Source organism: Rattus norvegicus, chromosome Y (genome assembly GCF_021556685.1).
Source record: "Rattus norvegicus strain SHRSP/BbbUtx chromosome Y, alternate assembly SHRSP_T2T, whole genome shotgun sequence".
NCBI classification, from domain to species: Eukaryota; Metazoa; Chordata; class Mammalia; order Rodentia; family Muridae; genus Rattus; species Rattus norvegicus.
The window spans coordinates 60,499,591-60,519,532 of NC_141555.1; the positions used below are offsets into that span (position 1 = coordinate 60,499,591).

General features: G+C 45.8%; 1 pseudogene; it reads left to right on the forward strand.

Annotated features, from left to right (window-relative positions):
* The first annotated feature begins 493 nt into the window (after window positions 1-493).
* On the forward strand, window positions 494-13,694 carry LOC147998056 (Y-linked testis-specific protein 1-like; annotated as a pseudogene).
* The last annotated feature ends 6,248 nt before the right edge of the window (window positions 13,695-19,942 follow it).

Sequence of the window (19,942 nt, forward strand, 5' to 3'; positions counted from 1 at the left end):
ACACTGACCTAGACATTCAAGGAGAGGTTCCTCAGGAGAGGCAAAGTGCCACGGGCTGAAGAAATGTGTCTGAATATGTTATTCTGAGCTGTAGAGAACCATTTGTTCATTTCCATTTGAACTTTTGATTTTGATTTTTGAGAGAGGGTTTTTCTGTGGGTAGCTTTGGCTATCCTGGAACTAACTCTGTAGACCAGGCTGGCCTTGATCTCATAGAGGTCTGCCTCCCTCTGCCTCTTGAGTGCTGGAATTAAAGGTGTGCTCCACCATTGCACAGCCCTCCTATGAACTTCTGATTACGACAGAATTAGATTCAGATGCTCAAACCTGTTTACCTTCCTCACCTGCTCCAAAGTTCTCTTAGACAAGAGCCTTGGTCCAGCGCCCTCCCCACCCCACCCCCATTGTTCTTGCAGGCAGTCACATGACAGAGGCACGAGCATTGTGTCTGGTTTAAGCAGGCGAGCTCTTCAAACCCAGGCCACGGGCAAGTATGAAGCCTGAACACAGAATGATAGCCACAAGACAGTGGACCAGGATGCCGTGGCCTACCACACTAGGTCTACAGCCAAGAAGAGGAGGATGTCTCTGAGGAGGATGAGCACACCATCCTTCCAGAAGCAGAGGAGGAGGAGGCCTTCTCCCCAGGCCTTCGGGACATTATGGGCTGCAGAATTTCTCACGGATGGGAGGAAGGTGATGAGCCCGTCACCCAATGGAAGGCCATCGTTCTAGATCAAATGCCGAGAAATCCCTCTCTCTATCTGGTCAAGTATGATGGAATTGATTGTGTCTACGGACTGGGACTTCACAGCGATGAGAGGATTTTAAAGCTTAAGGTCTTGCCTCACAAAGTAGTGTTTCCTCAAGTGAAAGACGCCAATCTCGCAAGGGTCATGGTTGGCCGAGCTGTGGACCATAAATTTGAGGGCAAACATGGCTCTAAGGACAACTGGATGGGGGTGGTCCCAGCCCAGGTGCCGATCATGAAGGACTGGTTTTACACCACCTTCCAGAAAGATCCAGTCCTATACATCTACCAGCTCCTGGATGATTACACAGAAGGTAACCTCCGTATCATTCCAGAGACTCCTCCAGCAGAGGTGAAGTCAGACGTTGACAGCGACATCTTAACAGGTCAATGTGTGCAGTTCACCAGAAGCGACGGGTCCAAAAAGATCGGCAAAGTCATTTACCAATTTCCAGCCAAGACTTCCGTGTACTTCATCAAGTTTGATGGCGACGTCCACATGTACGTCTATAATCTGGTGGAAAAGATCTGTTAAGGTGAGATTCACAAAGTTTGGGGGACATAGATGTGGAATTTATAGGATTGGGGGGAAAATATTTGTTTTTCTGTGTCTCAGACACACAAGGGCCTTTGACAACCCCAGTATCTTTTCCAGTGGAATTTGTTTTTGCTCTAAAAATTAAAACGTGCGATGTGACGTGTTGTGTGTGAACACTTTGTTGGAGGAGACGGGCTGTGGTGGATGGAACATGGAGAGGAAGCTGGGAAAGTCAAGGCTGTAAACAGTGAGTCTAATGTGACATAGACTAAAACAAACAGGACTGAGCTGGTCTGGTCTTTAGGGAGAGAAAAGAACTGGAGATGAGGCTTAGAGGAGGAGGGATGGCACAGGGGAAGAAAGATGAATGTTTAGGAAGCCGTAGAGAAGGGCCAGAAATAGATAGACTCTCTGAGGTGAAGTTTGAGGGAGAGACAGACTGTTGGGTAAAGAGGGGCAGGTAACAGGGAGGTGGTCTTGGAACTCAAGGGGAGACCCAATAAACTGATCCAGCAGACTCAGAATCAGAGAAGGTCGGGGATTGTTTGACTAACGAAACCTAATGAAACCTGTTTCTCATCTGTAGATGTATTATTTTTAATTATGTGGGTGGGGGCAGGGTATGAACACAGGAGACCACAGAGACAAGAATAGTCAAGTCCCCTGGAGCTGGAATTAAAGGTGGTTGGGAGCCATTGGATATGAGCTCAAAGAACCAAATCCAGATCCTCTTTCAGAGCAGACGAGCTCTTGATCCATTGGTCATCTCTCCAGGCCCCTAAAGTCATCTTTTCAAATAAATCCAACCTTCCCATGCAGAGAAGAGACAAGGATGAGGGTAATAAAGATTAAATTGATGGTGATGTGGAAGAAAGACTAAAGAACACATGAGGGAGTAGAGGACACTGAGGGACGAAGGAATTCCAAAATGGAGTTCTCACAAAGTGAAGCAGGAGGCCCAGGAAGAACAGAAAGTGTCTAGAATGAGTTGAACTTGGGCCGCATCCATATTGGTCTCTTTGGATCCTTAAAGAACAGCCAACCATCACTACAGAAGGTGGATGTGAGGAGGAGGCTTCCCAGGAGGACATTTTGACGAGGATAACTCAAGAGTAGTGAATGCCAAACTAAGTTTATATCTATCCATTCCTGAAAGAATCATAAAGCCCATTATTTTGTATGATCAGCAAAAGTAATTTAAAAGGGAAGATGAGGATGCCGTGAGCTTCTGTCCGGTGTTACGTTGATCCTGCGTTTAGCTTCCCTGAGCACGTTAGACTCTGTTTCATCCTGTAATATTTTTGAGGTCTCTTCCCAATGCCCCTAGATGACCACAAAGAGCTCCTGCACTGGCTGGTCTTTCCTGGCTCTCCTTTGACTGGATGGCTTCCTACACACCTGCGGGGCCCTGTTACCGTATCTACCCCAGGAAGTTCACGTCTTTTACTCACATGTGAGCTCATCCTCAGAAACTCTTGATGGTGCCTCCAATGCAGAGGTGCTGAGCTCTTTCCTATGCCATTTGCCGTGACATCAAAATGCTTTGCGGTTCCTGACCATGTAGCTCTCTCCTCCTGAGAAGCCCCTGTGCACTCCATGGTGTCTCTCTGAGCCACATCTACACTCCAAGAGTGTCTTTGGAGACAACCTTATCTTGGACTCATTCATTGCTGTTTCTTCTCTCAAGAATAAGTTTCTCACTGCAGGACTTGAAAATACTTTCTATCACTGATCAGTTCTGCTATTTGGGTATTTTTATACTAGCTGGTTGTCTGACGGTTTCATTGCTGCGAAAAGACACCATGACCAAGGCAACTTATAAGGGACAACATTTTTTGGGGGGGTTCTTTTTTTTTCAGAGCTGGGGACCGAACCCAGTGCCTTGCGCTTCCTAGTCAAGTGCTCTACCACTGAGCTAAATCACCAACCTCAAGGGACAACATTTAATTAGGGCAGGCTTTCAGGTTCAGAAGTTCAGTCTATTTTCATCAAGGCAGCAATCATGGAAGCGTCTAGGCAGACATGGTGTTGGAGATATACTTCCTCCAACAATGCCACACCCACTCCCACAAGGCCACACCTCCTACTTGTGCCACACTTCCCATGGGACAATCACATTGTAACCACCGCCCTGATTTTATGCCAAGTTGACACAAGCTAGAGTCGTCAGAGAAGAGGGCGCCTCAGTTGAGAACATGCATCCATAAGATCCAGCTGAAGGGCATTTTCTTTGTGATTGGTGGGGAGGGGCCGGCCCACTGTGAGTGGCACCATTCCTAGGCTGGTGGTCCTGGGTTCTATAAGAAAGCAAGCTCAGCAAGACATGAGGAGCAAGATGGTAAGCAGTGCCCCTCCATACCCTCTGACTCAGTTCCTGCCTCCAGGATCCTGTCCTGTTTGAGTTCCTGTCCCAACTTCCTTTGCTGATGAGCAGTAATGTAGAAGTGTAAGCTGAATAAACCTTTTCCTCCATAACTTGCTCTTTGGTCACCGTGTTTCCTTACAACAATAGGAACCCTAAGTAAGACAATTTCTTATAGAAACAGTGTGTCTAGTAGAGCCACAGACGCTTACCTCATAACCACAATTAGAGACGTATAGACACTTTGTTTTAATTTAAAGGTAAGACTTGCTCATGTACTGACCTGTGACGTTCTAGTTTGCTTCCTTCTCTCCGTGATGAATGCCATGATCAAAACTAACTTGGGGAGGAAAGGGTTATTTGCCTTACAGGTTACAGACCATTACTGAGGGAAACCAGAACAGGAGCTTGAAGCGGTAACAAGGAGAACTGCTTGTTGGCCGGCTCCCTGTCTCAGTCATTGTTCTGTTGCTGTGAAGAGACACCATGGTCAAGGAACTACTATAATGAAAGCATGTAATTGGAGGATAACTTACAGTTTCAGACGTCTGGTCCATCATCATGGCAGGGAGCATAACACGGGAGCAATAGAGAGCTACTGCTCTGTAAGCAGAGAGAGAGAGAGAGAGAGAGAGAGAGAGAGAGACAGAGAGACAGAGAGACAGAGAGACAGAGAGACAGAGAGACAGAGAGACAGACAGAGACAGAGAGAGAGGGAGAGACAGAAAGAGGGAGAGACAGGGAGAGAGAGAGGGAGAGACAGAGAGAGAGAGAGAGAGAGAGAGAGAGAGAGAGAATTAATCACCCAGTTAACACATGTGCATGCACACACATGTGGAAGAACCTGGTACACTCAGGAAATATCCTTAATGTCTTGTCTGTCTTGTTCACTGTGGCAGCAACTCTCACTCACAGGCAAATCTCCTTTTGGTGTGGGTCACCTTTCCAGACGGCGTGCTCTGGGCCTCATGCCTCTGCCTTCCAAGGTGGACTTATAGGATGGTCTCCACATCCATGGGGCATCTATGTAAGTTTCTGGGGAACGAGTGCTTAACTGCTAGACTCTCTCCCTAGCCCCTTCCAGAACTTTCCGTCCCAACTCCCCTTTACCTTTCTTTTTGAGATTTATCGAGTATGCATGACAAATGGAGACTGTATACATTTAAAGTATGAGGTGTAGTATTCTGATCACATTATACATTGAACAGATATTGTAAGATCAAGCTCATTCTCTCTCTCTCTCTCTCTCTCTCTCTCTCTCTCTCTCAGATCCACTGTCTTAACATACTCCACATACACAAAACCGCAGTGACAATCAGTTCACTGTTCCCAGGCTCTGATGTGTTGTTCATCCCGTAACCGAGTGATGTTGTACATTCTGTACAATCTACTTCTCAAAAGGAAAAATCAGCACCGCAGTCACCGGTTAAAACCCTCAAATGGCTCCATGTCACTGAGGGTAAGATGGAAAGCCCCTCTGTTGACGTCCCTCTGTTGATAGACAGATGCTGTTCCAGAAAGACCAAAAGCTATGACACACCATCCCGGGCCTGGGAAATCATAACTTTAGCTTCTTGTGTTTGTAAACAGAACAGAAAATGGGGTTTACAAGACAAGGAGAATGTAAAATTTTGTGTTGCTAGAATACTCAGTCACATAGGTTATAGAGCAACTGAATTCATGGTTCCAAAGGGGTGTGGTTGGGGGATTCATGTGTTTGTATAAGTGCCTGTTCCCAAGTGCAAGAGCACATACGTGTGTTCATACGTGCAGAGATGAGTAGAATGTGCATTCTCTTCCTCACTACTCTCCGTCTCTCAGTGAACCACAGCCCACCCTTTTGACTAGTGTGTCTGCCAAGGATCCTCTTGGAAATCCAACCGCCTCCACCCTACCATGTTGCAGACATGATTAGCCATGCCTGGAGTTTTACAAAGGTGCAGAGAGAATTTGAACTCTTTGGGCTTGCAGAGCAAATGCTCTTGCCCACTGAGCTATCTTCCCAGTCCCCATCAGGATATAGTCTATCACAACCTTCATGCCCTGCGTTCTGCTGTGTGTGTTTCTCAGTATCCTAAGGGATGTTCTCTCACATAAACGGTTTCACCCCCACATGGCTCTGTGCTTACACCCAGAACAGAGTGTCTCTTTTACCAGGAGAACTAATTCAGAGGTGGACATGTTATGATTGCACCCTCTAAGGTATAGAGAAGACTGTCTGCATCTTCAAGGCTTGGGCTTTCTTACCCTGTGAACTGAAAGCTGGTGTCCCACCCTGGAGGATGGATAAAAGGAGAGAAGGATGTGGGAAAGAGAAGGAGGCAAAGGTGTAGGGGAGAGGTTGAAGTCACATTAAAAGTTCCAAGTTAGCATCAAACCTGAAGAGTAGACAGGGAGAAATTGACAGTGTTAGTGCTGTCACCACACACACACACACACACACACACACACACACACACACACACACACACACAGACACACACAGACACTCACACACAGACACATACACACAGACACACACACACACAAACACACAGACACACACACATGCACACACACACAGACACACACACACACACACACACACATCTGCTGTGCTCAGGTGTCATTACCCAACTAAATAAAATGCTCTATTAGGCTTATCTGTCCCTCTCACGAGTAGCCTGTAATTAAATAACCACCTTTTAAAATCCTGCTAGTCTGAAAGAAAGCCATATGAGCATTTTCCTTAGCTGATGAATTACATGGACCAGTGGTCCTTGATAAACAGGCCGGTTCTAAAGCGATGCATGAGAAAAAGTAAACACGTCTAAAACAATTGATGGGGAATTAGATCCCACGTCTCGGGCCTCACTCAGTAGACTCTGTCCCCAGCAGGGAGCAGAGCCCAACTAGGACCAGCTGCAAGACTGGTCTTCCAGAGGGTGTAAGATCCAGGAGGGCCCCTTCATGGACTCTGTCAGACCTCGCTTTTCCCAGAACAAATGCTGTTGCTGCCCATGCTGAGACACTGAAGCCAAAACAGTGAGGACAAAACAGTTCCCTTTGGTGACCATCTCTCCAAAGGAAGTTCCCCATCAGGGTCAGAGGTTTTTCACTGCTGCTTCAGGTCCTGATCATGACTGTGATGGCTGTCTGTGGTGCTGACCTTTTCCTCATGAAGTTCTTTCTAAAGAGTAATTTGTCTCCTCATCCTCCCCATGGAACCCACCATGCCATTGACATCACAGATGTCAGCGTATCTTTTTAAAGAGAACACAACTCAATCCAATTCTACCCTCTGGCATCCAAAATGCTTGTCATTTTCATAGCCAAGTACTTCAGAGTGCAGACTCACTCCTGAACCAAAAATCTCATCTAAATCAGTTCCTGGTGAGACTCGGGTATGATTCACCATGGGGCACATCTCTGCACCATTTATGAGTCTACAGAAACAAGAAAGCAAGATGTGTGCTGCAGCTAGCATAAACAGGTTAACTATAACCTCTGATCAACTCAGCATCACTTGAAGAGAGAGAAAGACAGACAGACAGACACACACGTGAGGGGGGGTTAGCAAATGTCTTATTGTGTTATCGTGTTGGTCTGTGGGCAGGCCTATGAGGAATTGCCTCGATTGTTGACTGACTTAGGAGGTCCATGCCCACCGTGGGCAGCACCATCCCTAGGCAGGTCGTTCTGAGATGTATAAGAAAGCTAGTTGAGCTGGAGCAAGCCATCAAGCAGAGTCCCTTGGTGGCATCAGCCTCAAAATCTTGTTGTGGTGCCTACTCTGACTCCCCTCCATGACCTGAAAGTTGAAGTCAAAACATTTTCCTCCCCTACACTACTTTCCATCCAAGCGTTTTATCACAGCCACAGAAAGGAAACTGGAACAGACTCCATGGGGCAGCAGGGAGGACTGAGGCCTCACAGATTCCCAGGAGCCTGTGCTTGCAGCTTCTGGCTCTTCTATCACTGTAAGTCACAGTGACCTGGACAGGCTCAAGAGTAGGATGGACAGTCTGCATTACCGAGGAGATGACACAGTCACTTCTGTCCTTATTCCACGGACAAGAAAGAGTGCTAATGACCCAGTGGTTATAACGTTTAGCAGTGGGAACAGAAAGTTTGGGCGAACTTAACGCATCCCACAGGGCCAACAAGAGGACCAGAGGCAGAGGTGAAGCTGGACTCTGCAGTACATTTCCTGTGTGGGCTCCCTTCCCCCACGTAGTAACCAAACAGAAGGTTCTAAGTCAAGAAACAAAGAGGAGAGCCACAAGACGAAAGAAACACAAGTATCTCAATAATGCTCTTGCCTGAGCTCCACTGCCCAGAGGTTTGTGGGTCTGTGGACATGTCTATGAGGAACTGCTTTGATTGTTCACTGATTAGGAGGGTCAAGCCCATTGTGGGGGGAACCATACCCTAGACAGGTGGGTTCTGAGCTGTATAAAAAGACCCAGTCTTGGAGCATGTCTGCTGCTCATGTGGTGTTTTTTTCTTTTTTGTTTTGCTTTGTTTTCTAACTGACAGAGAGGGCTACAGTATTGCCTACAGCGCAGCATTGAGTCTGCTCCCCAAAATTATCATCTTACTGTAAAAGAACTCAAGGAAAATTCCAGATCTCATTAAACAGATAGCGGCCACCTTCCCCCCTTCTACAATTTCTAGTCATTAACGAATTTTTAAGCTACCGTTATCCCACCTTAACCACAGCACACTCTGATCTTCATAAGACTGATGGCACTCAAGAAGTGCAAGCCACCAGACAGAGGACAGAGGTAACAAACCCAAACATCCACTGCAGTTCCCAACTCAAATGCTTACAGAGGCCTTGTCAACCTTCAGTCAAAACAGGCATCACGTGTCTCTCATGACCTACCCTTTAATTGTCAAAACATTTGCACGTCTAAGTTCTTTCTGTTAAAGGGGTGGGGGGACTTCTTTCTACTTTATGAGCCATTTACTTTAGTGTTTTTAAGCAGAGAAGAGGACAATCCAGTCAACATTTACTCTAATAGGGGACTGATGTATGCATGAGGCCGTCCCTGTTTCTCCAGTAACTATATATCTAGATGCCTTTTCCTTGCAGTATGTATGAAATGAGCCTTCTACCCCATTCTTCCTTTCTAATTCAGCAGTTCTCATGATCACTCTTGCATCAACCTCCTACCAGATCAAAAAGACTGAGCACGATCCCTTCTGCTGTTAAGGATCAGACCCCACTGTGGGCTGGAGAGATGGCTCAGCAGCTAAAAGCACTGGCTGCTCTTTCAGGGGACTCAGGTTTGATGTCTTGCACCCACACGGCAGCCCCTACACATCTGTAACTCCGGTTTCAGGGAAGACCTTCTGCTGGCTTCCCTGAGCTCCAGGCATGCCCAAGGTACATATACATGCGTTCATATAAAACACCCCTACACACACACACACACACACACACACACACACACACACACACACACACACACACACACACACACATATATATATATATATATATATATATATATATATATATATATATGCCTTAGAAGACAAGGAGGAAAAGGAAAAGAAGAAGAAAGAGAAGAGAAGGAAGCAGTCCTATGTAATCCACAAAAACAATGCATTCAATTTTTTTTATTTATTTACTTTATTTATGAGTACACTGTAGCCATCTTCAGACACACCAGAAAAGGGCATGAGATCCCATTACAGATGGTTGTGAGCCACCATGTGGTTGCTGGGATTTGAACTCAGGACGTCTAGGAAGAGCAGTCATTTCTCTTAACCGCTGAGCTTTCTCTCCAGTCCGTTGATTAGTTTAACTTTGTAGTCCTTAAGTCCAAGCTCTTACTTTGAAGGAAATGCCGGGAGTGTGTGTGCACACTGTATATTATTAATACGGTGCTGATGTGTAGAGACAGGTGGATCCTGGAACTTGGGGGGCCAGCCTATCTAGCCTAACTATTGAGATCCAGGACAATGGGAGACCTTGTTTCAGATGATGTGGGTGGTGTTCCCGAGACTGACACCAGTCTTTCAGCCTCCACAAACATGTGCACATGACCGTGAGTACACGTGATGCATACATTACAAAATGAAAAATGAAACGTGGAAATTCAATAAAGAAAGCTCCTTTCCAGCTGGTGGCGTATAGAGAGGATTGCTTCTCCTACTGTAGTTATCTCTGAAGAGGAAGTCAATACATGACTCAGACAAGAGCCTTTGAAATATCAGCTGCCAACCCAGGGCCCAGATCTCCTCTCTGGCTGCAATTACCTTCTTAACATGACTCCACATTGTCTCCTGGGACCCAGGTTTCCCCTTCCCCATAGCTCTGCCCTAGTATGAGCCTAAGAATCCATAGAGCTAGCCAAGAAAGGAGGGGAGAAAGGACACGAGGGGCTGGAGAGGAGGCTGCCAGTAATCCAGTCATATACACTGACCTTTCCATTGGCACTCAGTCCACGGATACCAGGCAATGTCACTGAGCTGGATGCCCAGGAGGAAAGGCAGGGTTTAATAATCAAATAGGTGGCGGTCTTTACCACAGTAAGTTCAGCCAGCAGTGAACACAGTCAGACACTGAAGAAGATGACACCTGTCTGTTAACTGTGAACTCCTGAGTGCATGTGCATGCTTGTGTAGAAGGACTGTGTGTCTGTGTGTGTGTGCGCACGTGATCATAGTTATTTAAGAATTGTTATTTTTTTCTTTTATTTTCATATATTATTAGTCCCAGGACTACTTCATGACTTAATAAATCTCACCAATATTTCTTCCGTTGTGCCTTGTAGCTCTGAAAACCCCTGCTGGTCACCCAACGATGTGCTTTACCATGTCAACTATTTCAGGGGACTTTGGGGTGCCCTTTCTGTGAAACCCAAGAGACAAGAAGAGAACAGAAGCCCCACCTGGGATAAGAAAGCGGGTACAACTTTGTCTGAAATGATTCTGTGTGGGCGAGCACGCGGATAAGAGAACATGATGTGAGAACTGAGCGCAAGCTGGACACACAAATGGGGACATTGAACCCCACACAACCACCCCCCCCACCAAATGGTGCCTGCGGGTTTAGGCTTAAAAGTACCTGCCACGGAGGGCCCAAAGGAATCAGTACTGAGTCTGTGGGGACATTGGGGAGAATAGAAAGCCTTTGCCTCCACTCTCAGTAGAAGAGATGGCAGTAAAATGGGTTACGGATGTGTAGGACTATTGGCAGAAGCATATTTAAAGAAAGGAACTTGACTAATCAGCTTTGATTTGAAATATTTATTATGGCAAATGGTGGTTATTAGATAAAGATGCCTCACACATCCTCCATTCAGTCACAATGTCACTTTCAGCTCATTTCAGCTGGTTATGTGTTCATGGATTAACACCCTTTTAATAATATCTATTAAAAAATTTTTTTGCTCTCTCCCAGGGCAAGGTAGTAGCAAAACTCGCTGTATGGCCATTATCTGAAGCCTGGACTAGAAAGATAATGGCCCAAGGTTTACAAGGCAGGTGGGAACAATCAATTATACCCCCACGACTACTGCACAGTTCTGTTACGTGATCGGCAGGAGTGCTGGAGTTAACCTGGATTTCGGGACCAGCTGATACCCGCTGTCCCCACTTGGGCTTCTCTGGGTGCAGGTCTGTCTCTTGTGGCAACAGGCAGGGAGCGTCCTACCAGCAACTCTGAGGAGCAGCACGAGGACACTTCATGGAAACCAGGGCAGGAGAGAAGAGAGGGAAGGTGTGCTTCTCTGGCTCATAGACAAGAGTCAGAGACCTGAGTACCTGCTTCTAACTGAGTACAGAGCCACTTCCACCATGTGTGTATGAACTGTGCTGGGGTCTCCAGTCTATGATCGTATTCACTTTGTTCCATCATTTCCTACCAGAAGGAGAAGACACCCAGCTCCATCTAAAGTGACAGTGAGGTCAGGCTGGTTAGGGCGTGCAGGTGGAGGACAAGACTAAGTAGCATCAACACAGACATACACTTTCATGCATACAGACTTGCATGACACATATATCTGCATGCATATGCACACCAAGAACATGAGCACACATGCATGCATGCACACATAAACATACATACATGGAACGCACTGATAATTTTATAAATACATATATACATATTAGCGTGTGTGCACTTAGTTTCACACATGTGATACCTTTATACTGTATATATACAATATACTATATATATATACACAATACATACAAACACATATATATATAAACAACACACACACACACACACACACACACACACACACACATATATATATATATATATATATATATATATATATATATATATATATATATAAATCCTAGTTTTGTGGTATCTGATTTCTGTATTCACCCTAGAAAGAGTCAGCTATTTGGTTCCCATTCCTAAAGCTTTTTCTTTTAAAATGCATGACTGCAAAGAAGCAGGTCACTAGGTCAGTAAAGTGTCTGCCGCATCATGGAACAAAGACGTGGGGGGAAACGCTGCAGGTTTGGGGTTTGCCCTTGAGAAGCCCCTACAGAGTTAGGCAGAGGACACTCTGGCTGTCGTCTCCTTTGTTCTGAGAGGAAAGAAGGGAGCTCTCTGTGGTGATTACAAATACCTGTTTCTGTTTTTTTTTTTTCCCATGGAAGACATTTTTTTTTTAATTGTCTTGGGGTTTGGGGGAGGGAAAGCAGAAAGAGGAAAAAAAAAGAAAAAAGGGGTGAAGGGTCGGGGATTCTGTCTTTTATTCAGGCCATGACATACATGCCAGGTAATGAATGACAGGCACCTCTGTACGCAGGTGAGTAGTACTCTGGGAATGTGTGGTGGTTGTCATGGCAACAGACACAAGAGGGTCCTTGTCCCCTAGGGATACTGGATTCAGAGGTTTATCTGTAAACCCCTTCTGATGCTAAAAGGTAGGAAACAATAAAGCTTCTTTAGGGAAGATATTGTTTGTGAACAATTAGGTTGCAGTGGTAGGTGATGCTTGAATATGGCTCCTCAGATGCTCCTTAAGGTAATAAAATCTGGAATAGTTTTTGTTGCACATGGGACAGGGGTAGGGCCTCTCCCCACTATGCTTTTGTTTGTGTCTGTTGAGATCTACTAAACGGAAGAATTTCCAATCGCGTCCAGGCTTATTGCACATATAAGGCTTCACCCCAGTGTGTTTCTTCATGTGGTCCTTGAGGTGCTGAGACTTTTTGTAAGATTTCTTACAACCCTGGTAGGTACAGCAGTATCACTTTGAGTTATGAGGGTTCTTCAAGGACACAGGGCTCTGGGTCTTGAGGTCTAACTTTATCTCTGGATGCTGTCCCTGGTCCAAACCAGAAGCTGAAGAGATTTCCTGAGGCTGTATTTGAATCAAAGGGGAATTTGAAGTATCTGAAGATTCTCCTACATAGGGGGCTTGGTTACTAAGTGAAGTCACTTGAGGTTCTAGGCTTTCTTCTATTTTGAGTGTTCCATTATGACTTGGGTACACATTCTGATCCACAGAGGTCCTCATCTGATCCAGGACTGTCTCTTCAGAACTGAGACTTGTCTCTGGATGCCAAGCCGGGTTGTCTTCTTCACTAGATGTTGTTCTCTTAGTCCCACAAGAAGTTGTGTCAAAATTGGAGTTTGGTATCTGAGAGTCATGAAGAGGCTCGCCACCAATGGGACTTGTTACCTGGAGATTCACAATCAAATCCTGGTCATACCTGTAGCCTGATGTCTGATACCCAGAGAGGAAAATAGCTAGACTTGCAACAACCTCGCCCACCGCTTACAAATTGTTATTTACTTGAACAGAAGAAACTACATCTCCCAGCTCCACCCCTTTCCAGAGGTTACTTTAGCATTAGCTCAAAATTTCAAACCACAAGCAAAGGGGGCCCAGAGTGATGCTACCGAAAACTGAGTTGAGCAAACAAAACTGTGTAATGGAGATGCACTGGAAACACAAGGGATCTCGGAGCAGGCTGGGCTCAGTTCTACCCCTCAGGCTGTTGCCCCCTCCCTTCTCCACAGAGTGGACCTGCCTTTGCAGGCAGAAATCCACAAGTTCTACCCCTCTAAGCAGCTCTAACAACCTCCCAGAGGAGTTAAGAATGACTTACTACACCATCAGCCGTGTCTCCTCTATGCTGACATGAATGAGACATGAAGCTTTGCGGAAGTGAAGAGAAGAGAGGCTCTCCTGGCAGAGAACAGTCCTCACCACTCTGCACATACAGACCCATCCTGAATTCTCAGATGGTGATACACAGAAGGGGAGGAAGGAGACCCACACTGAGCAGTCCTGGGGATGAGCGGATTTAACTTGTGTCTAGCACTAAGAGAGGAATAGTCCCACACATGCAGTGCCACTGTCCCAGGAGAAGCTCCAGCAGTGGCTCCAGCAGCAGACATCCCACTAAGAGTTGGCTGCTCATCCTATCAAGAATAGCACTTGCTTAGGAACAGGGTCCTGACTACAAATGGGCCCTGGGATATACAACCACTCAACCCAGAGAGCTGAGAGCTATGACAGGATCTACAGGGGTTATCTCAGGGCAAGCATCTCCCCGTCTGTGTGGCCATTTCATCCCCACTGGGCTTGGGCCATGTTGAGAGCAGCAAGGGATTCAGTGTGATGCCCTAAAGTGGCTACAACACATGCCCATACATGGGGGATATCACAACAGATGCTCCTTCTCTCAGCATTCTGGAAGGTGAGTGTCTAGAGCCTAAGTGACAGTAGGGCTGTGTGTGCGTATGCAAGTGCACACACACACACACACACACACACACACACACACACACACAAACAAACACACACACAGAGAGAGAGAGAGAGAGAGAGAGAGAGAGAGAGGTCCCTGCCCTTCCCCTTGTTTCCGCAGGATGCAACCATCCTTTGGCTTATGGACACATGGTCCATCCCTGCCTCTTTTGTCACATAGTGACGTCCTCTGCTTCCAATTCTTCTCATGGGCTCAGAAGCAATGGAGCGTGAGCCAACTCCAGTCCATATGGGATCAGCTTCACTCGGCTACAATGGGTAAGGCCCTGCCTGCCAATCAATGACATACACAGACATTTGCATGTAAAGATGTCAACTCCTCATTCTGGAAGGAGACAACAGCGTCTTCACCAACTCATCATCCAGCACAAAGCCAGAACGGTACCCTTGGCTCTCAAGACTGCTTCTAGTTAGTTGAACTGCTATTAATTGCTATAATCAGTTCCCTTACTGTCGTAACAAAGTACATGACAGAAGATAAAAGAGGTTTCCACTGTACACTGAGCTCCCATGATATAGAGAAACAGGCTGGATCAGTGACAGGCAGGCCATGCACCTCGCAGTCTGCCTCAGTGGCTCTATGGCTGCCAGCTTGTCCCCGTGTCCAAGATGTTCCTCAATCCCTTCACAAAATGGTGCCAGCACCTGAGGTCCGACTGTTTAAACATGTGTGCCCTTTAAATGAGAATTTCTAGGAAGAAGCTGTCTGCGAAAGCTGACTGGCTGGTTAGAGCTGCAGTGGTGAGGAGATGTTGGGACGTCGCTGATCCAGAGAATAGTTACCTGATAGTTTTAGCCCCCAGAATTCTTTGCCTACCTCTTTGTCAAAACTAATATATATCATAGATTTAAAAAAAAACTTTTTGGGATCTATTAAGTTAGTAAACCCCTAGAAACCACCAATCCAAAAGCTAAGAATGTCATCAGATAGCATCGTGGGGACATAGAAAAGATCCCCCCAATTTGCTTTAACCTCCTTGTGTGTGTGCCCACCAACGTGTTTTGCATTTGCCTTGCATTATAACTTTCTTTGTTCTGTAAAACTATGAAACTTCGTGAAACTGCGTCCACACTGGAATAAGGGGTGACCTAAATTTGTGTTCCTGGACCATGATCACTCTACATGGCTCCAGAATAAATCATCCTTAGACCCTTTAGTCCCTTAGTCCCTTAAGGTGAGAGCTGTGTTTCTGTGTTTGCAGTCTCTGAGGAGCATTTCACATTCAAATTATCTGAAAAAGGGAGGGATGCACCAGAGGGAAGCAGGGACCCACCTCTTCAGCCTGTTATGTTGAGTATCTTTGTCTCCTCTATGAAGTCATGTGACTACAAGGTCCAATGTCTTTGCCTCTGTTATGTCTAATAATAAGATGATGAAGCAATGATCTTCACCATGGAAAAGAAGTGGGGAAGGATGGAGGACAGGAAGGGAGGGCTAAGAAAGGAAGTAGCAGAGATGGGGGGGTGGCAAAAATCTCAGGGAAGGCAAATCCAGACATCAAACGTCAGACAAAGCTGCAGTTGTTCCAAGTTCACACTCTCCCTTGATTCAGAAACAGCATCTTTTCTGCTAAGACCTGCTCTGTGCTCCCTCCCTGAATAAAGACAAAGAGTCTGACTGGCAAACCTTGGAGGCCAGACTCCAGTGAGAGGTTAATGAGCCAGAGTAGTAATCATCCCCTAATGGGAATGCCAATAGCAGTACCGACACCCTGTCAATCAAGTCTGCAGAAGGACTGGAGTTCTCTCATGGAAATCCAGAGAAGCCAGGAGCCCTGTGCTGTCAGAGTCACACCAACATCCAGAGTCCTCCATCAAATGCAGAAATCCCAGAGCACACCAGGACAATCCTCACCAAACACAAGAGCCCTCTAGGTTTGGCACTGGGCTGGGGACAGGGGTCAAGGGGACTGAAGGCTTTTCTGAAGTGATAAGAATCTGCCTCCCACCGGGCCTAGTTAGACATTTAAAATGGAAATAGTGGGGCATTTCCCACCCACTAAGTGGCTAATGGTCCTGCTAATCACCAGGTCTCCCTGAAGGGCCGATGTGAGCAGCTCAGACCTGACCCAAGGCTTCCAAAAATTCACACTTCTCTAGACACTTCCTGTAACACAGATGCTGTACAAGGGAATTGGGAGGGAGGCAATGAAGGGCTGGATTTGAACAAATATTCCTTACATGCATCTATATAAATTCTCAAACAATAATAAAAGAGATTAAAAAGAAAACACCTGTGATTGGGGATTTGGCTCAGTGGTAGAACGCTTGCCTAGCAAGCACAATGCCTGGGTTCAATCCCCATCTCAGAAAAAAAAAAGAGAAAAAAAAAGAAGAGAAAAGAAAAGAAAAGAAAAGAAAACACTTCATTCAAGGCCGACTGCCTCCTTTGGTCAGGATTTTGCTCCAGGCTGGTGAGACACTCAACAGGTCATGGCCCTTTCTGCCAGGCCTGAGGACCTGAGGTCACACGTGTGCAGTGGCAAGTTCACACACACACACACACACACACACACACACACTAATTAACTAGTTAACTAATTTATTAAGTAATTAATTAAAGTTAATTACCATTTCTTAATAAATAAGACATTATAAAGCTGTCACTTGCATGAAAGAGTCTGCTTTATTAGCTGACCCCTGACCCATTCTCTCTCAGGCTCACCAAAGAGAGGACAATGTGGGACTATCACCAACCTGTGCTTAGCACCTGACAGAATCCTGAGTGTATCTGTCTGAGGAATGAAGGGCACCCTGGGCATGCAAAACACCACACAAGTCCAAGACAGAAGGGTGCCTCAGTGCACATATGCAAAACCAAAGTTCAGATGAGTTCACAAGAAACCATGGAATAACATACAGCCCGCATTGTCAAACCTGAGCTTTCTCAGAATTAAAATTTGCCTGATTCTACCTAGCGTTTCCCCAGAGGACCAGCAACAGCTTCTTGTCTTGTTCTCGTCCTTTCTACTCTATTTCTATTTTGTTTAATAATAATTTTAAAACATCCTAACTATTGGTGAAACACCGTTTATCAAACAGGAATAAACAGGTGTCTCTTGTTAAACAAGATGGTTTTAATCTTTCTTGGTACTTTTAGCACTATTTGGGGGAGTTTTGTTGTTTTGTTCTTGTTTTTGTTTTCAACTTAATGCACACTGCTGCATCATGGAACAAAGATTTGGGGGGAAATGCTGCAGGTTTGGAGTTTGCCCTTGAGAAGCCCCTACAGAGTCAGGCAGAGGACACTCTGGCTGTAGTCTCCTTTGTTCTGAGAGGAAAGAAGGGAGCTCTCTGTGGTGATTACAAATACCTGTTTCTCTTTTATCTACTTGTCCCCAAATCCACTCTCCCTGCCTTGTATGCCAATATCCTGCTCTGGAATTAAATAAATGAATACATACGTGTGTGTGGTTGCATAAGCATGGGAGGTCAGAGGTCAACCTTAGCTGTCGTCCTCAGTCTCTGGCTCAACTCCCTTCAGTGGTCAAGTTGACACACCTGGGAAGAAGAGACTGTAGCTGCTTGTTTTCTAATACTAATTGGGTTCCCCAAATTAGTTTGCAGGAGAAAGTCTGCACTTAGCTTCTGGGAACCTGCCCACAGTTAATTCTGATTGGTAAATAAAGATGCTAGCCGCCAATAGCTGGGAAGGAGAGAGAGAGAGACAGAGAGAGAGAGAGAGAGAGAGAGAGAGAGAGAGAGAGAGAGAGATAGTGACGGGATTTAGGGTTCCTGGGCTTGGGTCCTTGAGCAAGCAGGACAGAGAGGTCCCCATGCCTTAGGGGAGTGTGGAGGAGGGGAGACAGAGGCTGCCATGGAAGGGAAATAACATGCAGAAGGGCAGAGCTGCCATATAAAAGGACTAAGAAATCATGGCCCAGAGGGCTGCTCCTTGGAGTCAAGAACAGCCAAGATGAAGCATAGAAATTAGTAAATAGTAACTTGGAGTTATTGCTGGGAGGTGGAATCTAACAGGATGGAGGGCAGTCAGCTGCCCAGCTATGGGCTGCTGTAGATATAGAGGCTGGGCGTGTTTCTTTCATTCGGGAACAGAAACCATTGAGGTGAGTAACCCCGCGTCGGGATTTATTATTATTATTATTATTGTTATTATTATTATTATTATTATTATTATTATTATTATTATTATTTTACTACCTCAGCTGAGGATTTGCCTCCATTGCATTTGCCTGTGGACAGATCTGTGAGGCATCTTTTGTCAGAGAGAGACAGAGAGAGACAGAGACATAGAGAGACAGAGAGAGACAGAGAGAGACAGAGTCAGAGAGAGACAGAGAGAGACAGAGAGAGACAGAGAGAGACAGAGAGAGACAGAGAGAGAGAAGGAATATGGGGTTCCCGGGCTTGGGTTCTGGAGCAAGCAGGACAGAGAGGTCCCCATGCCTTAGGGGAGTGTGGAGGAGGGGAGACAGAGGCTGCCATGGAAGGGAAATAAAATGCAGAAGGGCAGAGCTGCCATATAAAAGGGCTAAGAGATCATGGCCCAGAGGGCTGCTACTTGGAGTCAAGAACAGCCAAGATGAAGCATAGAAATTAGTAAATAGTAACTTGGAGTTATTGCTGGGAGGTGGATTCTAACAGCATGGAGGGGAGGCACCTGCCCAGCTATGGGCTGATTTAGATATAGATGCTGGGCATGTTTTATTCATTCCGTAACTGAAACAATTGAGGTGAGTAACCCTACATCAGGATTTATTAAGTTTTTTATTTTATTTTATTTTATTTTTTTAGTACAGGGGACCTCAGCTGTTTTGCCTCCATTGAATTTGCCTGTGGACAGATCTGTGAGGCATTTTTGGAATAATGATTGGTCTGTGGAGGCCCACTGTGGATGCCGCCACCTCTGTGTGTGCGGTCCTGGTTACAGAAGAAAGCACATTGACCAAGCAATGAGGAACATGCAAGTAAGCAGTTGTTCCTCCAGGGCCTCTGCCTCAGTTGCTGCCTTCAAGTCTCTGCCTTTAGTTCCTGCCCTGACTTTCTTCCTGAAGGGCACTGATCAAGCTGAACTCAACCCTTTCCTCCCTGAGATAGTTCACTCACTATTTCTTCAGGGAAAAGAGAAGTAACTGAGTCAGTTCCACCCTGCCTTGCTTTGTTTTCTTGCAACAAAGTCTCACACTTACACCCCAAACATACAAGTCGATCTGGTAGACCAGAAACATCGGGGATGCATCTGTCCACCTTTCTGGTACCAGGATTCCAGTCCACCATGTCTAACTTTTATTTTTTAACGTGGGTTCTAGGGACCGAACTCAGACCCTCATGCTTACATGGCAAAAACTTTACTGGCTAAGCCAGTTCCTTAGCCCAAGAACCCCACCTCAGTATCTTTGAAAGCCATTCCTCTGTCACACCAGTCTCTCATTAAGGCGCACGTTCCTTCCATGACAATGCCATGTGGGTTAAATTTCTAATGAGAGGACAGGAAGTCATGTTGAGATATGAAGGATTTTGCATTGTTTCTCAATAGGGTGGCATTTTGCATGTGGGAAATGTGAAGTTTCTGGAAGAAACCTTATCTGCCT